Raw genomic sequence first — 21990 nt, 5'->3', positions numbered from 1 at the left:
GAAGATAATAACAGGGGATCCCCGAGGGTCCCCGATCCCCGATTAACTAATACATTTTTTTTTCGATTTTGAGTTAATCATATTAAAATAAAAAATTCAAATAAAAGTAAAGTTCGAAATATATCTTACATTAATATCTATTACAAAAGTCACATACATTAAATTAGTAAGTAACGCAACATACAAGAGATACAAACTTATTTTACAAACTATCATGAACAAATTAATAGTCTAATACAAAATTGTTACAAATAAAATCAAATTTAGATTCAAAATTAACTTTTTCAATGGTGGCGTGGGCACTTTATAAATGTGGACTATTCCCTTTACAACACAATAGTTAAATCGGAGCAAATCAAAAGTAAATATTAGATTAGATTAGATTAGATATTAAAATTGTGATTCGCTGTGGGCAATTATAACATCTAAAATTAAATAAAAAATAGATTTAAGTTTAAAATATTTAAAGAATATCAAAATTAAAAAAAAATTTGGCTAATAGAATCTACTCAGTCTTTTTAATGTCCTAAATAAAAATTTAGAACTTTAATTAGCTAATTAGGCCTAAAAGTTTAATAATATAAATATTTTGATATTTTTTATTTTTACCAATATTTATAATTTTATAATTTAAATTTTATAATTTATTTACTAGTAATTTTAAAAAATTAAAATTAAATTAAAAATTAAAATGGGGAAATGGGTAGGGGATGGGGATTCCACCTCATCCCCGTCCCCTCCCCGAATAAGAAATTGGGTAAAAAAATTTCCCCGTCCCCTCCCCGAATAAGAAATTGGGTATGAAATTATCCCCATACCCTCCCCGAATGGGGAAAATCCCCGAGGGTACCCGTCCCCGTGGGGATTTTTGCCATCCCTACTCCAGAGTCGAAGACCAACTTGAGTTACACGATTTGCCAAAATCTAATGCCCTTAAACTTGTCAATTCCCTAAATAATTCTTCTAGGATCTCACCATTTAATGATGAATGATCAGATTCACTATCGTTAATAAAGAGGCTACGCATTCTTTTAACTCTAAGAGTGGAAACAGGTAATGAAGCCCCTTTACTAAAGATTAACATTAAATGACGGACCTTCTCATCAAGAGAGTTTGTGGCGTTTGATTCTTCACTACCATTAATTGCCATGGAAAAACATTCATTTTGACTTACAAATCGGGCAAAATCATGTACCATATCATGCATCTTACACTCTATAATCCAATTATCATAACTTTTCTTAAACTCTTGAAAGAAAGAGCGAGAAGCTAAGATGCTAAAATACTCTTCACCTATAGTCTCCAACTCCTCATTTTGTTCTGCTGCTTCTGCACTAAGATAACCTTGAGCCACCCATACTGAGATTAGTTTGTCTTTTCTTATATTATAATCTTTTGGAAAGACAGCACAATATGAAAAACATCTTTTTACTCTAGATGGCAAATCATTATAACTCAACAATAAAGAGGACAAAACATCTTTCTCAATCTTTTCTACTTTCCATAAATCACTATTTAAAATTCTTTTCCACTCTTCTTCAGTTTGTTTAGAACGCATGAGATGCCCTATTGTCTTTGCTGCAAGAGGTAAACCTTTGCACTTGCCTGCAATTCTTTGCCCAATTTGTTCTAATTTTTCACGTTCCTCGATGGACCGATCAAAAAATGCTATCTTTTTAAACAACAACCAACATTCCTCTTCAGCTAACTCCTTAACGGAGATAATAGTTATGGATCCCATCATGGATGCGACTGACCCTTTACGTGTGGTAACTAAAATTTTACTTCCATGGAGACCATTCTTTAGACAACGGTAGAATGGTTCCCATTTCAAGTAATTTCCATCCCACACGTCATCTAAGACAAGAAGAAAGCTCTTCCCTGCAATTGATTCATAAATATATTTAAGAAGAGATTGAAATTCACCTAAATGAGATTCACGACTATCCAAAGCTTCAACGATCGCTTTGGCTACCCTAAACTCCTCAAAAGTTTCTGATACACACACCCACAGAATTTTGTCAAACTTTCTCTTCACCTCGTCATGATTACAAGCTAGTTGTGCAAGAGTAGTTTTCCCTATGCCTCCCATACCAACAATTGAGATGATATGGAGGCCTTTTTGTTGCTCGCTACTCTCACGCAACAGCTTGCTTATGAGTTCATTCTTCTCACCAACTCTACCACAAATCTCTTCCTCATCAATCAAGGAGGTACTCTGTACACGCCTTGGTCTTTCACCACTTTTAAGATTAAACATGTCTTTTTGAGTGGCAATATCATGTAGCTCTTCATTCATTTCTTTGATCTTGTTGGCAATGTCATAACGTAGAAAGACTTGTTTGAAACCAAATTCTTCTTGTTTGAATCCAAAACAAGAGGCAGGAAAGCAGAAACACACCTTCTTTTTCTTTTGAGGAGCAGCAAGAGCATTGTCATCAACGCCACCCTCAATTTGCAATTTACGTCTTGTTGTGATCCACGCATCCAACACATCTTCAATGTCGTAGGATGCATACTTGAGCCTACCCAGCCAAAGACTAACAGCTTTGTTCTTCACTTTCTTTTCCTCTGCATCATCGAGCACAGCTTGAATGGCATGAAGGTGGTTCGTAAGGCTTTTCACTTCCTTCTCGACACCAGTCACAAGCATCACCTGTAACAGCCCAGACCCAATGAAAAATTATGAAACTTTATGGAGAGTCTTGAACATATTTCTAGTGAATCCTATCCAAATTTCATGATTTTACGAACCATCCACATTAAGTTATAAGCATCCTATTTCCACTAAAAGGTCAATTAAAACATAATCCTGAAACATTTTTCCTTTCAAACTTTCGTCAAATTGTAAGTCACTTAACGGCTACTAATAATCATGAAAATCAATCTGAGCACGGCATAAAATGTGACTATCAAATCCTAAAAAGTTGAAGCCCAAAATCCAAGAATCATAAAAGAGACAATTCGGCAAAGAGACTATATCAGAAACCAAATTAAAATTTAACTTGAAAATAAATTATATGAAATCACTTACCAAACTCAAAGAATGTAAGAAAACTATGAAATTTTTCATAGAGTCTAAGTAATAGTTATGGGATTCAGTGCAGAGTTGAGATTTTACTAAGCATTAAATTAATGACTGTTTGATAAACTTGAATGTTCTACAAAACCTTAGCTCAACATTGAATATTTATACAGAGTTAAAATTATGGGTTTTGATCATTTCTTATATACGAGAGTTATAGCAAGTTACCACAATATGGGTAGTTATCGAGAATATAAATGAAATAAAATAAAAATGAGTGGTTACTATATCACCTTTTAATTAAATTCAATTCAAATTTCAAAAATTATAATTATAATGTTTTTGATAAAAGCAAAACCAAATAAAATCATTGTAAGTATTTGTAATATGAGGGGTGTAACTTCGATCACCTGTTGTTTTATCTCTTCAGCAGCGAAGGAAATCAGCTGCTCCACGAGAGGGGAAACGATGGCATCAACCATGGTGAATACAAGAGGAGACAAATTGATGTTTGCAAAAGTGATCAAAAGGATATTGAAGTGTTTGTGAAAATGAATTTCGGGCGATAGCTTTCTTATTTATGCTTCATCACATGTATGGCTTTACTTCTGGACAACGTAAATAAAGAAAAGAACAAGACAATGAGAGATAAAAGAATTTTTTGTGAATATACACTGTTTCCATTACTTTAACTTGAATATACACTATAGTTTACATTACTTTACAGGCTTGCTCTTTTGTTTTTATTTACCAATCAATCACATGGTCATTGTCTCCACTTCATTACTTTACAGGCTTGCTATTTTGTTTTTATTTGCCAATTCATTGTCAACTAATAATTATTAGAGCATAGAATCTTCCCTTCACTTTCCTTCAATTGGGAAACTTTTCTCCACTACACTTTGTCTCTTGAGTGCCAGCTGAGTTACAAGTCACCTTATCACTTCTGCTGAGCTTGCATGATGTGCTCACTTCGCACTTCATTCTAACAAATAATAATAATAATGAGAGCATAGAATCTTCTCTTCACTTTCCTTCAATTGGGAAGCTTTCACTTATCCCTAAGAGAAGGTAGGTTCTTGACCTTTTGATCGAGGTAGCTCATTTTATCATTTGGGATTATGTCAGTGATCAATTTTTACATTTTTATACAATTAGTTGGCATATCTTCTTAATTCGAAATCTACATATGAATAGTAATACACTTTCTTTGAAGCTTGTATCCCAATTTTATAAGTTATCCCTAGCTCGTACTCAATTTAAGATTCCGCTCATCGTAAATCTACTTCTTAGAAGTTTGAAGCAGTTGAGTAATTCAAAAAATAAAACCATTTTATTTTATCCCCTCCTCATTGACCATATTTATTCATATATTTAATTATTAGTGGTACTTAAAATATATATGTGAAAAGTATTTTAATCACAAGCTTCATAATTTGACATGTGTCAACATCATGTTATAGAACAAATAGAGGCCCCAAAATGATCTTGACAGTGGTCTTTGAGCTTAAGCATAACTATGAATGCAGTGATAAATTTCATTACTTTGTTTCTTGTAATTACAATCGATACTAGAGTAGATGTGTTACCAAAATTACGAACTATACTAGAGAAAAATCAATAAACGACATTTGTGTACACTAGCTGATTCAACTAAAAAAATCGCTTGATATTGTACAAAGGTCCGAGATACATCATAATTAGTAGTGGTTTGATTAAAACCACCTCTTCCGCGCTTGTCCTGTCTGAACCAGTCAAATGTTTGATTGATTGAAAACTTTATAAATCCAACAAAAGAGCATAATAGATTAACAAACATGAATCACAAGCAAGTAAACATGCACAAAAGTAAGAGGCATGCTTACGGTTTGCGCACCATATATCTTCGTGTCCCATTTTAGTTAACATCGTCATCATCCTCAATGTACTTTTCCTGCACTTCAGCTACTGTAGATATCTTTGTTAAGCAAAACTTGTCTGACTGAATTACATGGGAAAAGTGTGGATACAATATCTGGGAAGAAGAAGTTTCCATGATTTTGGTAAATTTATAAAAAACGCATGAATCAAATTTGACACCTACCTAACAGCAAAATTAGTTTCTCAAACGTACAAATTAGAAGATGCAGATGCATACAATGAACCATAAAAGTTTTATGAATATGAGAATCACAAGATTGAAAGTAGGTGAAAAGAAGGATATCTGTAATAATCCCAATCCACATCGCGAACGGCAATCTTGCTGAATTCAACTGCACTGGCATCCATGCCAGCAAAGATGTACCCATTGCTTTTATCTATCAGCTTCACGAGTTTTGCCACACTTTCCTTATCCTGAAGAGGAGCAGCCAACTAAGATCTTATTCACAAATAATTCAAAGAAACTCAAGAAAGAATTCAAGAGAAACCGATGACCTGAATATCTAAGGTTGAAAAATTGACCAGACTGTAGTCTTCTATTACATCACACAGCTCCTTTGTAAGCTTTCTGCAAGCAGAATTATTAACTGCTTGTATATAAAATACATTTGAACAACAGATATTACTTATCTCCAAATGAAATTACAAGAACACCATACAACCAGATTCCTTAGGCTGAGTGAGGCAAGAGGCAATCAATAAGCATACTATCAAGGGCAACTATTGCTCCTTTACATATTGGCATCTCAATGACAACACTGGATGAATTTGCAAGTATTCAGAAAGTGGTTTGAATTCATTGAAAGAATGGCAGCCAAATACAGAACTGAATGATGACTGAACATATACAGGTCTTAGATAAGAAGCTGCACCGCATATGTCATCAAAGCATGAATGAATTAGACTGGAATTGATAACAAGCATACCATCTGGGACCTAACATCTCCATCCAAACGACACCATCTGACCCAAGTTGACAGACATCAATATGACTGTATAGTTGCTGAATTCTCCATGTTATCTTCTATTCAAGATAACTCTTTCTTAAGATCAAGAAAATTTTGCGAACCACACATCTATATTTCTAGGACAACAGATATTACATATCTCCAGATATTACAACAGATATTACATATCCCAGAATCACTTTGCAAGTTCTCTGCAAGCAGAATTATTAGCAGCTGGTGTATGAAATATATCTGGACAACAGATATTACATATCTCCAAATGAAATTACAATAAATGTTATGACAGTGCAATTCAGCTCTCAATTTGCACCTTCTTCTTCAGATAAGGAGCACCAAGAGCATTGATCAATTTGCGATTTGACGCATGCTGTTATCCACTCATCCAACACTCACCAGCTTCCCCTGTTGTTTCAACTCTTCAGCAGCAAAGATAATCAGCTGCTCCAAGACCAGGGAAACGATTGCATCAGCCATGGTATTGGTGAATAATTTTGGATGACAAACGAGGAGAGAAATTGATGCTGCAAAAATGCTAAAAGGAAATGATTCGTGTGTAGCTCATTAGCTGTTGAAAATATAGTGGCTCTGTTTTAGTTACTCCAGATTGAACTAATTATTCTGTATTGACTTGAGTCAACTTTTCTTTTCCCCTTTATTTCTCTCGTTTAACTTACTTTATTAGGTAAATGTCAAAAGGTTTCACTTTCAATTGAAAATTCTCAAAAAAATGGTTTGGATGGTTGGGATTTATTGTGATCATGTTCACATGCAATGGTTGGGATTTATGTTTCCTTTGGCTCAACATTGTCTTTAATATCTTAGGCTACTCTTTTCTTTACCCCTTTCTATGACGTTCCTCTTGAATCGGACAAATGAAAATGCCCAATGCTTGAAGTTTATGAAAAAGTTTCCTTTTTCCAATCCCTCCATTTTCCAAATCCTTGGATGTAATTAATGGCTTACCTCTTTAGCTTCAAATCTAATGATTGAAGTCCAAATATCCAATATTTATATTCTACATTTCTGAGCTCTGGTTTATCAAAATTACGTAAGTTCAACATTCCAACAATTTTAAAATGACCAAATTCAATAATCTAAATTCTTGAAGTCACTGTCATGCATTTATTTTTTTATTGTTTTGCGAAATTTAGCATTACAGAAATTAAAATCCTGCCTCTTAGACATCTGCACATACTGTAAAAGTGCAGAACATAATTAAAAACGAAGAACCTTCACTTGTTCAAAATATTACTGCTTCTCAGAATCCCATGGAACTCAATCGTCAGGCTTCTATGACTTTAAAAGAAACTCAACGCCAACATCACAATTAACATTTAACAATGAAATTTATAATAGCAAACAATTGGTTCAAATTTTAGCTTAGATTCATGGGTGAAGACAACAAGATAATTTTACATGAAAAAGATAATAATATGGGAATTCTGACAACAAGATAACTACAACTTTAATAGAGTTTAATCCTGAGAGTTTGAGAACTGTGAAAAATCCTGATGTCCCAAGATCCACAGCTTCTGATGCCTTTTCAAATTTCCCAGTAGCAGCATTACCGCACCGTAGTAGCACAAATTTAAACAGAATCTCATGCCTTTTCAAATGAAATGCTTCTTTTGATCCCCTGCATTTTTTGGCGACTAACTTCTTTGCTTGGGTAGCTCAACACGGTTTTTAACAATATTGACTTCAATTACCTAGCAATTATTCATTTCAAATCAAATTACAATGAGAGAAGGATGGAGGTTTCGGTAATTACGCATTAATGAATGATCACCTTTGTCTCATCATTGTCCTCAATAGCTACATTTGTACAAAAAGTCCAAGATTCGGACCATACATCATAATTAGGAGGGGTCTGATTAAAACCACCTCATCGGCGCTTGTCCTATCTGACCCATTCAAGCAGTGAAGAGCTAAGAACTTGAGTCAAATGCTTGATTGATCGAAAACTTTATAAATCCTGCAAGAGAGCATAATAGATTAACAAACATGAATCACAAGCTTGAACATCCACAAAGGCAAAAGGCATGTGCAGTGAACAGCAAGCCTCTAAATCAAGCTAAACTGATCACTGCCCAGGATGCTAGTGATCTAGTCAATGCAAGTTGCACAACCGCAAAATCTAATTAGACAAACTCACTCAATAACAAAAAGAACAAGAACTAGAAACAAGAAACCCACAGAAACCAAGATTTAACGTGGTTCAGCTGAGCATTCCACGGGAGAAGCCTCAAGATGAGCTTTATTGAATCAACAATGGAGATTGTTATAGAGCCTTACACCAGACTTTACAGAGAACAAGTTAATACTTTCTGTCTCACAAAACCCTCACAGCAAGACTCATGAAATTCGTTCCTGAATTTCCCCAAAACCCAACCTTTATACTCTGTTTGGGCAACTAGCTTGATTTCCAGATTGTTCAGCTCGTTGACACGTGGTTAACAACCTTTAATGAACTCAGAATAACCTTCATCACATGCTTCCTCACGTGGTTACTTAAACTGATATGTAAAACGCACTCCACCAATGTCATTTCAACTAAATCGTTTTTAGTTAAGAACCAGCTGAGCAGCATGTGAGCTAATGAAGGTTTTACAGCTCCAAAACGCGATCGTTTATGCAAACCAACTTGATTCATTCAACTCACAATTCTCCAACTTGAATCAAAGTTTACCCTCACTCTAAATCCTTCTCCAAACCTTATGCATATCACTGACTGCACAAGCCAGCTAGGTCCAGGCAAGCTCTGAACTTATCCACAGGAATCACCTTAGTAACAGCATCTGCAGAATTCTCATCAGTATGAATCTTCACCATTTTCACAGCAGATTGATACTGACTTCTTATTTAATCCCAACTCTGTCACCAACCCCTTGAGCCAAAGTGTTTCCTTTACAACTTCTGTAGCAGCTGTATACTCTGCTTCAGTTGTTGAAAGAGCCACTACACTTTGTAGAGTTGCCTTCCAATTTACAGTACAACCATTTAACATCAATATGTAACCTGTAAGAGACGTTCTTTTATCCAAATCCCCTGCATAATCTGAGTCAACATACCCTTCCAAAACCTCATCATTTGCTTTTGTCTTGCCATACATCAGACCACAATTTACAGTGCCTTTGAGATGCATGAGTATCTATTTTATAGCCTTCTAATGGTCTTCCCCAAGTTGTGCCATATATCTACTAACTACACTGACATCATGAGTTATGTCTGGCCTGGTCAATACCATTGCATACATAAGGCTGCCTACTGCATTTGCATAGGGCACATTTGCCATATCTTGCTTTTGAGCTTCTGTTTAAGGATACTGCAAATTGCTTAACCTGAAATGTGAAGCTAATGGTAGTTGCACAGGTTTAGACTTACTCATGTCAAATGTTTCTAACACTTTTTTCAAGTATTTTTCTTGTGACAGAAACATGATCCCTTTACTTATATTCCTTCTGATCTCCATTCCTAGAATCTTCATTGCATACCCCAGGTCCTTCATTTCAAATTCTGAATTCAGCAGCACCTTGAGCTTATCAATTTCCTCTTTATCTTTGCAAGCAACCAACATGTCATCTACATATAGAAGGAGGTATATGTACAGACCATCCTTGATTGTCTTGTAGTAAACACAGCAGTCATAGCTACATTTGATGAACTCATGCAGTTGCATGAATTTATCAAATCTTAGGTACCACTGTCTGGGAGACTGTTTAAGCCCATAGAGTGACTTCTTTAGTTGACACACATGGTCTTCTTTACCTGGGAACTCATACCCTTCAGGTTGGGACATCGGTATTTCTTCCTCAAGTCTTCCATGCAGAAATGTTGTCTTGACATTGAGTTGATCAAGCTCCATGTCTTGCACAGCTGTTATGGCTAACATAACTCTAATTGAGGCATGTCTAACCACTAGAGAAAATACTTCTTTAAAATCTATCCCTTCCTTTTGTTTATAACCCTTGGCCACAAGTCTAGCCTTGAATCTCCTTGGTTCAGATCCATTTATGCCCTCCTTAATTTTGAAAATCCATTTGCAGCCAACCACTCTTCTATTTCTAGGCTTCTTGACCAGCTCCCATGTGTTGTTTTTATAGAGGGAGGCCATTTCATCATCTATAGCTCTTTGCCATTCTTCTTTGAACAGGCTCTGGGTTGCTTCCTTAAAATTCTTTGGTTCCTCACCATCTATATCTTTTGCAACTGTTAGAGCAAAACCTATTAAATCTGCATAGCCATATCTCCTTGTTGGTTTGATCTGCCTTTTTTGTCTATCTCTGGTGAGCTGGTATTCTCTGATTTGCTCCTGAGAACTTGATTGATCTTGAGGTGCCTGTGTGTCATCAGTGTTTTCAGGAACACCACCTGAATCTGCAGCTTCAGTTGTGTTTCTGGAAGTAGATGGCTCCACCTCAAACTCTAGTTTCTCTATTAGTCTTGAATTTTCAGTTTCCAGATCAGGTTCATGATTCACCTTCATCAAACTCCCCACATTAAACACCACATCCCTACTCACTATACATTTTGGTGGATTAAGCTCAGTGCACAAAACTTTAAACCATTTGACTCCTTCTGGATAGCCTATGAAAACACTTTTCAAGGCTTTAGCTGCTAGCTTACCTTGACTGACATGAACATAGGTTGGGCAGCCAAAGGCTTTAAGGATTCCATAGTCAGCAGGTTTCCGTGACCACATTCAAAAGGTGTTTTGAAATTAATTCCAATAGAAGGGCTTAGGTTGACAAGGTAGCATGCTGTGAGTAAGATTTTTGCCCACAATGTTTTTAGGAGCTTGGACTAAATCAGCATACATCTTACTTTCTCCAATAGAGTCCTATTCATCCTCTCAGCTAACCCATTTTGTTATGGGGTCATCCTTACTGTCTTATGTCTACCAATACCTTTATTTGCACAAAAGTTGTCAAATGGCTGGTTGCAAAATTCAAGACCATTATCAGTTTTCAGCTTCTTTAATCTCTTACCAGTTTGGTTTTCTACCATCTGTTTCCACTCTTTAAACCTCTCAAAAGTCTGATCCTTGTTCTTTAACACATACACCCAAACTTTCCTAGAGAAGTCATCTATGATAGATAAAAAATACTTATTCCCTCGCAGAGATACACACTGTGCAGGCCCCCACAAGTCTGAGTGTGCATAATCCAACCTCTCATTTGATTTTTGACTAGATCTATTGAAGCTGCCTCTTGAAGACTTCCCTAGAACACAATCTTCACAAAACTCTAGATTACCAATCTTGTCAGAACCAAACAACCTTTGTTTTTCTAACTCTTTTAATCCTCTCTCACTCATGTGCCCTAACCTTGGATGCCATAACCTGGTTTTATCTTTAGCATGCTTAATGGATACATCAGCTACTCCAGATATCACCTCACCATCTAAGATGTAAACTCCATTCTTCCTCGTCCCTTTCATGACTAGATTTGAACCATTCAAAACACTCAATTCTCCAGATTCAAGCTTAATTCTACACCTTATTTGGTCCAACACCTCAAGAGAAATTAGATTTCTTTTCAAGTCTGGCACATGCCTGACTTGCCTAAGCACTCTTATTGAACCATCATGTAGCTTAAGGCTTACATCCCCAATTCCAATGATTTTACAAATAGAGTTATTTCCCATAATTACTCTACCTCCATCAAAATCTTGATATTTATTAAAGTAATTTCTAAAAGGGCACATGTGAAAAGTGCATCCAGAGTCCAGAACCCATTTACCTTTTTGGCTGTTTTCTATTGCCACACATACACCAGCAGACTCATATCCTTCCTCTTCCACTACAGCTGCATCTCCACTTTGGTTTCTTGAATCTTTGGGCTTGAATCTCTTTTCAAGGCAATCCCTCTTAAAATGGCCTTCTTTGTGAGACTGAAAGCATTTTAGGTCTCTTTCTTTGTTCTTGGATTTGCCTTTCTTCTTCTTCTTGTCAGTTTTCACCTTTATTATCAGTCATTCACTTCTATTATTCTCCAAATGCCCTTGTTTAGTTTGAAGTTCCCTTGTATTTAGGGTAGATTTAACTTCATCAAGTGTTAGGGTTTGTCTTCCTTACATCAGGGCATCAACCAAATTTTCATAGGATTTTGGTAATGAATTGATTAGCAAGAGAGTCTTCCCCTCATCATCCAGAGTAGCATAAATGGTTTCCAGGGTATCACATACCTTGTTAAACTCATCGATGTGTTCTTCCAGTGAAGCTCCTTCCACCATTTTTAGTGTAAACATCCTTTTCTTGATGTAGAGTCTGTTTGCAAGTGACTTGGTCATATAAAGACTTTCCAGTTTGCTCTATAATCCAGCAACTGTCTTATCTTTGGCCACTTCTTTAATGACTGAATCACCAAGACTCAGGATTATTGTACTTCTGACCTTTTTGTGGATTTCAACAACTTCCTCTGGAGTCTTTGATGAAGAAACCCCTTTACCTTCCTTCATTTCAGGCTCAATTGCATCTCCCAAACCCTAAATGATCAGCAAGGCTTCCATTTTCATCTTCCACATATTGAAGTCATTCTTGCCTGTAAATTTTTCTACATCGACCTTAGAAGACACCATACTTGGACTTGATCACAGAACACCAAGCTCTAGTACCAATTGTAGTGAACAGCAAGCCTTTAAACCAAGCTAAATTGATCACTGCCCAGGATGCTAGTGATCTAGTCAATGCAAGTTGCACAACCCCAAGATCTAATTAGACAAACTCACTCAATAACAAAAAGAACAAGAACTAGAAACAAGAAACCCACAGAAACCAAGATTTAACGTGGTTCAGTTGAGCATGGAATGCTCAGCTTACATCCATTGGAGAAGCCTCAAGATGAGCTTTATTGAATCAACAATGGAGATTGTTACAGAGCCTTCCACCAGACTTTACAAAGAACAAGTTAATACTTTCTCTCTCACAAAACCCTCACAGCAAGACTCATGAAATTCGTTCCTGAATTTCCCCAAAACCTAGCCTTTATACTCTGTTTAGGCAGCCAACTTGATTTCTAGATTGTACAGCTCGTTGACACGTGGTTAACAACCTTTAACAAACTCAGAATAACCTTCATCACATGCTTCCTCATGTGGTTAACTTAAACTGATATGTAAAACGCGCTCCACCCATGTCGTTTCGACTAAATCGTTTTCAGTTAAGAACAGCAGCACGTGACTAATGAAGGTTTTACAGCTCCAAAACGTGGTCGTTTCTGGAAACCAAACTTTATTCATTCAACTCACAGCTTGCTTACGATTTGCACACCACATATCTTCGCGTTCCCTTTTAGTTAACATCGTCATCATCCTTAATGTACTTCTCCTGCACTTCAGCTACTGTAGATTTCTTTGTTAAGCAAAACTTGTCTTTTAGATGGGAAAAGTGTGGATACAATATCTGGGAAAAAGATGTTTCCATGATTTTGGTACATTTATGGAAAAAGCATGAATCAAGCTTGAAGCCTACCTAACAGCAAAATTTGTTTCTCAAACGAACAAGTTAGAGGATGCAGATGCATACAATGAGCCATAATTAAATAACCAAAATGTTTTATGAAAATGAGAATCACAAGATTGAAAATAGGTGAAAAGAGGGATATCTGAAGTAATCCCAATCAACATCGCGAATGGCAACCTTGCTGAATTCAACTGCGCTGGCATCCATGCCAGCAAAGATATACCCATTGCTTTTATCTATCAGCTTCACGAGTTTTGCCACACTTTCCTTATCCTGAAGAGGAGCAGCCAACTAAGATCTTATTCACAAATAATTCAAAGAAACTCAAGAAAGAATTCAAGAGAAACTGATGACCTGAATATCTAAAGTTGAAAATTGACCAGACTGTAGTCTTCTATTACATCACACAACTCCTTTGTAAGCTTTCTGCAAGCATAAGTATTAACAGCTTGTATATAAAATATATTTGAACAACAGATATATTATGTAATATCTCATATGAAATTACAATAAATGTTATGACGGAGAAAGACTTATTTGATACCAAAGCAAAAAGCAGGGAAGCAGGAAGATACATTCTTCTTCAGATGAGAAGCAACAGATATATTTGTCATCAACCTCTTGTTTACAATTTGGCTCTTGTTGTGATCCACTCATCCAACACATCTTCAATGTCGTAGGATGCGTACTTGAGCCGATCCAGCCAAAGTCTGACGGATTCCTCCAGATTAACAGGAGAGAAATTGATGCTGCAAAATGCTAAAAGGAAATGATTCGTGTGTGTTGGGAAAATATGCTCTTTAAAAGCATATGTGTTTATTTAATTGTAATAAATATTTTTTCTGATTAATAAAATTAATGAGGTATTTTATTCAAATATCTTAATTGCATTAATATTTTTATTAAAGTCCATTTAATCATATTATATGTATTGACTACAATAAAGATTTGGTTAGCAAAACAATTTGATATGAAAGACCTGGGAAAGGCAAGTTATATTCTTGGTATCAAGTTACTACGAGACTGGAAGAATAAAACTTTAGCCTTGTCTCAAGCGGTCTATATCGATAAGATATTGGCTAGATTTAGCATGGAAAATTCCAAGACTGGTTTATTACCATTCAGACATGGAATTACATTCTCTAAGGATCAATCACCTAAAACATCTGAAGAGATAGAGAGAATGAGATGAGTTCCCTATGCAGAAGCTGTGGGAAGTCTCATGTATGCCATGCTTTGCACTAGGCCAGACATCTGTTTTTCGGTAGGGATGGTTAGCAGATATCAATTTAATCATGGACCTCAATACTGGACTGCAGTCAAGCATATTATAAAGTATCTGAAAAGAACTAAAAATTATATGCTTGTGTATTCTGGTGATGAACTTATTCTAGTGAGTTATACTAATTCTGATTTTTTGTCAGATAAGGATTTTAGAAAATCAACTTCCGGCTATGTGTTTACATTAGGAAGTGGAGCTATTAGTTGGATGAGTGTGAAACAATCTTGTATCACAGACTCCACAACTGAAGCTGAATATGTGGCTACATCTGAAGCTGCAAAAGAAGCTATATAGGCTCCGCAAGTTCCTACAAAATCTTGAGGTGGTACCTGTTGTAACTACACCCCTTAAACTATTTTGTGATAATGGTGGTGCAGTAGCTCAATCTAAGGAACCACAAGAAACAAAACATACTGACATGAAGTATCATCTTATAAGGGAATAGTGTAGAAAGGTTATATGACAGTACCCTAAATGGCATTAGATGCTAAATGGCAGATCTTATTACAATGGCCATTAGTGGGAAACCTTTATAACCTGCACTTAGAGCCCGAAAGCATGTGCAATATGCCAGATATGCTTTGAGAGCTAGTGGGAGATTGTTGGGAAAATATGCTCTTTAAAAGCATATGTGTTTATTTAATTGTAATAAACATTTTTTCTGATTAATAAAATTAATGAGGTATTTTATTCAAATATCTTAATTGTATTAATATTTTTATTAAAGTCCATTTAATCATATTATATGTATTTATGTGATCACCATGTGGATTCACAGAAGACATAAATACAAGTTATCTTATGATTAAATAAATTTTGTTTGCAGTTGATAAATAAAGTTGGGCACTTTATTTAGGTATAGACTGTAATAAATTCATTGAATGATTTGTCTTAATCATGTATGAATTTATTGATGTAGTACGACTACATTGAACAGGATCACATATGAGATTTAATTAACTTTGTAATAACTGTCAGACTTATTAAATCTCATAGGCGTTGATTTTACTGTAATCTTAATCTTGAGTTAATTATGATTTCATGATTGTAATTGTTATTCCATTTGAGTTACCAATGGGCACGACACATCCTTGTGGTCAAGATTACCCGGTATCTTGGTGGGAGCAATTATGAGTATTGGAGTTATGGATTGACAATATAGAATTTGTACAACACATCTCTTGATAGATTTTCGGCACTTGATCATAGAATTCTCTGGCCAGAGTGTGTCAACATATTTAGTATGTTGAAAATGATCATTAGAAAAAATCAGTAAGGATCAAGGAATAAGATGTTATTAAATTGATTGGACAGTTGAGATATCAATTTAATTAACGATGTGGTACAAAGGATTGTGCAGTAAAGAAATCAATGTGGCTTGGGACGAATTATTATTCGAGCATGCAATTATGGAAGTCAGTTCCAATCTTTTAGTGGAGTAGATTTGAAATTAAATAATTGGGCTAGTTTAATTACAGGCCTAATTATTGTAGCCATTATTGTATGTTCCCAAATGATCCCCGGGTTAGCTCATTTAATTGACTGCACCACTACTGGACTAATAAGCAAGATAACTAGTTATTTGGGTCAAAAGCCTAAATATATCATTTAGTAAGAGGCTCCATTTAATTAGCTTATGTGTAAAGGGCCTTATGTTATTTTACATGGTGGGTCCCCTATTAAATGAAAAGTAACGTGAGTTTTATTTTGGGCATTATTTGGAGCCTAGGGTTTTCACTAAAGGGTGATATAAAAAGCTTATTTTTCTCTAAAGAAAAGGTAGAAGCCACTTTATACAAATCGGAGAATAAGATTTTTCTCTCTATTGAAGAAAAATTTTCTCGTGCTAGTTGCTTTGGTAGTGATAAAGGCACCCACACGTCAAGTGTAGATCGAACCTGAGTTATAACTTGGAAGATCATTGGAGACAGTTCGTGATCTAACAAGCGTGGTGGTGACGGATTGTGATCTAACAGGAGTGGTGGTGGCGGATCGTGATCTAGGAGCCTAAATCACTTCAGCGGAAAAAGCCAACTCGGATTTTCAAGGTACGATTTCTAGAATACAAATTCTTATATATTATATGAGAGCGATCTTCAAAAGGTTTTATAAAATTTAAAAACCTAATTTTTCCCCAACAGTGTGTGGCTGACTAGCTGTTGGAGAAGGTGATGAATGCAGATATTTTTGAAAATGTGGTCACTCCAGATTTAATTAATTATTCTGCATTGGCTTGTGTCAACTTTTTTTTTTTTCCAGATTTACTAAATTTATTAGGTAAACGTCAAAAGGTTTCACTTTCAATCGAAATTTCTCAAAAAAAAGTTTTGGTAGGTCCTTCACGGTATTATGATCAATTTCACATGCAATTAAATGTTACCGAATTATGTTAAGGGAAAAATCTTGCAATGGTTGGAATTAATGTTACCTAGCAATAATTAATTTCAAATCAAATTACAATGAGAGAAGGACGGAAGTTTGTTAATTATGCATTTATGATTAATCACCATTGGCTCATCATTGTCTTTAATGTCTGCGACTACGAATGGCATCAAGATTTGCGTGAATTCAGTGCCAACTGCTGCCTGAAAATGGTTATTCTTAATGAAAGGACGAATTCAGACAAATATGAAGATTGAAAAAATATTTCTTTGAGTTCTGTTTCTTCTTGATACCGATGGAGACGTACTGGAAATGAAATTCGGTGACAAAAAGCATATTATATAACAAGCAAGTAAACTTGAGTTACCGGTAATAAGCTTGTCTTTTTCATAGTCCTGCTCTGTCGCCTGATCAACAAAAAGCATCCATCTTAACAGGCCAATTCAATTACCTCTTTGACATCAACCTAAGTTCAGCCACCACAGCTTTATTCATTGGCCATTATGAGTTTTAAAAAATAAAAGTTGATGGGTGCTAAACTCCTCTGCACAGTATGGAGGATGGGAAACATGAGAAGTCCTTGGGAAACTCATTTCCTTTTTTGGTCTAAGTTACGGAATAAAAGAAAAATAAAATTATTTAATATTTTATTCTTAAATCCACAAAGAAATTCATCCAAGAATATTAATATTAAGAATGTATTTAATATTAATATTTTAACTGAATATAATTAAGAATGTTAATAGATAATTATCAATCCTTGAAAGCCATTTATCGAACTTTCGGCATTGAGATCTACATGGGCTTATTATGGCATAAATACCCATATTTTAGGGCCAAAAGAAATTAGAAAGTATGAAAAATTAGGCATTTTTCTATCACTTTATTTTTAATAGTTTGTTATGGGTGTATTTAATGAAAAATTAGTTGCTATAAATTACAATACTCTTATGTATATTTGATGAAAAGAGCACTAATAAAATAATATTTGTTAGTTTATTTATTTTTTTATTATTTGGTTTTCAAAAGAATGTTTAAATCATGAAGGAATTCTATTGTCAAAAAGTACTTCAATCAAGATAAGTCAAACTAAAATCCTCAAACACAAGCCATTCAAAGCCATCCATTTATCTTTTTGAAGATGAAAATCATAATGATAACTGATAATGAAATACATAACTTCCTAATATCTAAGGTTGAAAAAATTGACCAGACTACATAGTCTTCTATTACATCACACAGCTCCTTTGTAAGTTCTCTGCAGGCAGAATTATTAACAGCTGGTGTATGAAATATATCTGTACAACAGATATTACATATCTCCAAATGAAATTACAATAAATGTTATGACAGTGAAAGACTTGCTTGAAACCAAAGCAAGAAGCAGGAAAGCAGGAATATACCTTCTTCTTCAGATAAGGAGCACCAAGAGCATTGTCATCAATGCCGCTCTCAATTTGCAATTTGGCGCATGCTGTGATCCGCTCATCCAACACTCACCAGCTTCCCCTGTTGTCTCATCTCTTCAGCAGCAAAGATAATCAGCTGCTCCAAGAGAGGGGAAACGATTGCATCATTATAATTTCTTTAAATGATAGAATTTGTGTTATATAAAGAGTCCGCCAAAGTTACAAATAATGTAATTTACAACTGCCCTTTTTTCCCCAAGAGAAGGGAGAAATTGATGACAAACGAGGGGAGAAATTGCTGCTGCAAAAATGCTAAAAGGAAATGATTCGTGTGTAGCTCATAAGCTGTTGGAGAAGGTGATGAATGCAGATATTTTTGAAACTCAAGTGGCTCTGTTTTAGTTACTCTAGGTTGAACTAATAATTCTGTATTGACTTGAGTCAACTTTTTTTTCCCCCCTTTATTTCTCTCGTTTAACTTACTTTATTAGGTAAATGTCAAAAGGTTTCACTTTCAATTGAAAATTCTCAAAAAAATGGTTTGGATGGTTGGGATTTATTGTGATCATGTTCACATGCAATGGTTGGGATTTATGTTTCCTTTGCCTCAACATTGTCTTTAATATCTTAGGCTACTCTTGTTCCTCTTGAATCGGACAAAGAAAAAGTTTCCTTTTTACAATTCCTCCATTTTCCAAATCATTTGATGTAATTAATGGCTTACCTCTTTAGCTTCAAATCTAATGATTGAAGTTCAAATCTCCAATATTTATATTCTACATTTCTGAGCTCTGGTTCAATTTTAAAATGGCCAAATTCAATAATCTAATTTCTTGAAGTCACTGTCATGCATTTATTTTTTTATTGTTTTGCGAAATTTAGCATTTACAGAAATTAAAATCTCGCCTCTTAGACATTTACTCATACTGTAAAGGTGCAGAACATAATTAAAAACGAAGAACCTTCACTTGTTCAAAATATTACTGCTTCTCAGAATCACGGAACTCAATCGTCAGGCTTCTGTGACTTTAAAAGAAACTCAACACCAACATCACAATTAATATTTAACAATGAAATTTATAATAGCAAACAATTGGTTCAGAATTTAGCTAAGATTCATGGGCGAAGACAACAACATAATTTTACATGAAAAAAAAATAATAGGGGAATTCTGACATTTTGCCTTAATAGGCAGCTTAGAATCCTTGACCTGAGAACGTAGACAACTACAACAACTTTAATAGAGTTTAATCCTGAGAGTTTCAGAACTGTGAAAAAACCTGATGTCCGAAGATCCACAGCTTCTGATGTGAGGAAAGTCTAATATGGGATTTAAATTTCCCAGTAGCTTCATTGTAGCACTGCAATGCTTCTTTTGATCCCCTGCATTTTTTGGCAGCTAACTTCTTAGCTTGGGTAGCTCAACACCGTTTCTAACAATATTGGCTTCAATTACCTAGCAATTATTCATTTCAAATCAAATTACAATGAGAGAAGGATGGAGGTTTTGGTAACTATGCATTAATGATTTATCACCTTTGGCTCATCATTGTCTTCAATATCTATGAATGGCATCAACATTTGCATGAATTCACTGCCAACTGCTGCCTGGAAATGGTTTCACTTTCTAACAAACATATCAATGGAACAATAAGGAAATAACATTTGATGAATTACATAAACCAGCCAGAACACGTACTCTATAGTGTAGAAGCAAGTAAACGAGAATTACCTTAAATAATTGGTAACACGTGATCTGCAGCAAATTAAGCTATTTTTTTTCGGTTGTCCTGCTCTGTTTGAGAACCTTGAAAGTTATTACTCAACTCCAAAGCCAAACTAAATGAAGGTAAGGTAATTAGGGTTGAGAGAAAACAAAAGCATCAATACATTGACAAGCCAACTTACCAATTTTGACAGCAATCTAGCTAAGTTGAGCCACCATGTCCGTAGCTTTATTCAATGGTGTTTGAACCATATCCTGTATCACCAATCAGCACCATTCTCACCTTGCAAATTGTCAAAATATAAAATTACTATCATTATCAAAGCAAACGAATGACTCAAATTGAATTAATCATCTTTTACAATAATATGCACAACCTTAATTAAGAACCAGGGTGGCCACATTAGCATTTTATGATTGTACTCCACATTAGCATTTTAGGCCAGTCTTCTGCTCTCCCCTGTCTGTAACGTCTTCTTAGAGTACCACATGCCACAATCTGCAATACCTTCAACGTCGTTGTGCGATCCCATAACCCCACACTAATTTCCAAGGAAGAAAGACGTGGCATAATGTTGGTGAAGGTGTTTCCTGTTCTTTTAATCCCATAATCCCACTCCTCCAATTCCATCAATCCCTCAACTGAAAGTGATTTCAATTTGGGGAAGGCAATAATAACTGATGAAGATGAAGATGAGTCATGAAGATCACTTTCTATTCCCATAAATTCATTACCCACTGTTTTCACACTCTCCATGTACAATATGCTGAGATTTTCAAAGGATCACAATTTTCCCAAAGAAGGCAACTGCTCTCAATTTTTGCAGTTTTAAAGAGTGTCAAACTCCTTAGATTGGTAAATTCCTTCAACTTTTGCATCATCCGGGGGGAAACAATGTTGCCTCTGTATGACCAAATCTCTAATTCCTTCAAATTCAGAGGTGGTTGCAAGGCTTCAAGAACAAGTTGATTATTCTCATTCTTTCTCCTTCCCTATTCTTTTTCTTCTTCCCCATCAAATTTAAGTCTCAATGACAGAGGTATTTCATTTTGTCAAGCTCTAATCTCTTAGCCTCATCCACATCTAACACATTTCCCAGTATACGTATACTTACGCTTGGAGGAGTTCCAAGTTTTTAAGAGATTCAAGCCCACTGCCCACATGCTTTGCTACACATGAACACCTCCTCCTCCACTCACAAGAAGCTCTTCCAATGTCCAAAGACTCGTTAATCTCGCAATCCCTAGTGGCATGTACCTTAAAGAATCAGTATTTTTATTTAGAGACGGGAAGTGAAACCCCTTCACCAATAATTACATTCAAACTTACATGAATTGATATATGGCCACAAGAATTATTGGATGCCTTTTAAAATTCAATGCCTCTTTTGAGTTTTGACCCCCTGTAATCTAGGCAAGTAGTGACATAGGTTAGCTCAATGGCCTTCTAACAATATCAGCTCCAACCAAACAATTAATTTCATTAAAAAAAGTGAAATTGTGAATCACCTTTTTGATCACCATTGTCTACGCTTTATATGAATTTGCTGCCCATAGTAACAATTCAATGATGTTTGGAAACAGAGAAAACTTAAAGGAAAATAAGAGAATTCTAAAACTCTTTCTTCGTTTTATTATCTCAAGTCATTAATTGACTGAATCTGTACATACTTCTGTTTATATACATCAGTAGTAATTAGAACTAATTCTCAACTAATTGCAAGTGCTAATCAGCTGGTTATAACTAATTAAAACTGAATTACAAGCACAAGAAATACTATAACAAACTCTGCTAATCTTCACGGGCGCAAGAGAC

At 35.3% G+C, this 21990-nt stretch overlaps 1 long non-coding RNA gene and 1 pseudogene across 1 annotated transcript; both read right to left on the bottom strand.

Moving 5' to 3' along the window:
• LOC112098242 overlaps positions 1-21990 on the bottom strand; it is a 61963-nt pseudogene that overhangs the window by 31631 nt on the left and 8342 nt on the right.
• On the bottom strand, positions 19817-20879 carry LOC112098248. Its single transcript, XR_002905333.1, has 5 exons — positions 20552-20879; positions 20357-20457; positions 20181-20243; positions 19985-20075; positions 19817-19904 (listed from the first exon to the last, which is right to left on the bottom strand). It is a non-coding gene; the product is annotated as an uncharacterized LOC112098248 (long non-coding RNA).

Source organism: Citrus clementina, unplaced genomic scaffold (assembly GCF_000493195.1).
Source record: "Citrus clementina cultivar Clemenules unplaced genomic scaffold, Citrus_clementina_v1.0 scaffold_5, whole genome shotgun sequence".
Classification (NCBI taxonomy): domain Eukaryota; kingdom Viridiplantae; phylum Streptophyta; class Magnoliopsida; order Sapindales; family Rutaceae; genus Citrus; species Citrus x clementina.
Note: the sequence above shows the minus strand (reverse complement) of the source record. Positions and strands in the feature narration are given on the sequence as shown.